This window comes from Malurus melanocephalus, unplaced genomic scaffold (genome assembly GCF_030028575.1).
Source record: "Malurus melanocephalus ecotype Western Australia unplaced genomic scaffold, MMel_1.1 scaffold_16, whole genome shotgun sequence".
Lineage (NCBI taxonomy): Eukaryota > Metazoa > Chordata > Aves > Passeriformes > Maluridae > Malurus > Malurus melanocephalus.
Genome location: NW_026623248.1, coordinates 4,940,605 through 4,941,730, shown reverse-complemented (window position 1 = coordinate 4,941,730; position 1,126 = coordinate 4,940,605).

The following is a 1,126-nucleotide window of genomic DNA, read 5'->3' as shown; positions in this document are numbered from 1 at the left end:
ATCCTGTGATTTCTTGGAGAGATCAGGGATCTGGCATGTGTTCCTGTGTCTGCAAAACAAAGCCCGTTCTTTGGGCCAGGAGATACTGGGTTCTGGCAGTCATTTTGGCATCCATCTCACGACTCGGGGCATTTCCAGAAGATTTTATCTGATTTTTTGAAGGGAGTTATTGGAGAAAAACAACTGGATTTAAAAAATATTTTTTGTACAAACTTGAAAGTCATTTGGTCATGCTGGAAAGCCAGGGGAGAGACCAGMACACTCTGAAGTCAAGCAGCTCTTTTCATGTGATGGGGGTCTCTCATGTGGATTTTCTCGAGTGAGACTGAACCCAATGGTGATCCTTCTCCTCCACCCCACCTTGACCCATTCCCCTGAGGGTAAAGAAACCTGTAAAATTTTGCATAGGGCAAAMATAGCAGTTTTTCTGACAGTTTAACAGTTTCACCAATCACTTTGAAGAGATGATATTTTTATACTTTTAGGAACTTTGGAAGTTAGTTCGAGGGAAGGTCTTATTTTTTTCTTCCTCAAAACCTTTGTAATTTAGAGACTTTATTTTGGCTACTCTTGTCTWAAAATAAAATAAACATTTAGACTCAAAAGGTTTTATACTTCAGGACCTGAAGGGCTAAGTTACTTGGTACATCAAGAGCCCCGCATGGGCTATCTGTCAATAACCCCACACTTGCCAAACCCCCTATCCAAGTTTCCAAAGCTATCTCCCACAAAAAGCATAGGAATYRCAGAATCACAGAATATGCTGAGTTGGAAGGGACCCACAAGGATCAAATCCAACTTCCAGCTTTGTGCAGGACACTCCAAGGGTCACAYCCTGGGCCTGAGAACATTGTCCAAATGCTCCCTGAACTCTGTCAGGCTTGGTGCTGTGACCACTTCCCTGAGGAGCTGTTCCAGTGCTCAGCCACCCTCTGGGTGAAAAACCTTTTCATGATATCCAGCCAAAAAACTCCCCTGACGCAGCTCCAGCCATTGCCTCAGGTCCTGTCTCTGCTCATCAAAGAGCAGAGATTGGTGCTGCCCCTCCACTACCCGTGAGAAGGATTGTGTACATTGCAGTTGTACACTGCAATGAGGTCTCCTCAGGCTGAACAGACCAAGTGAC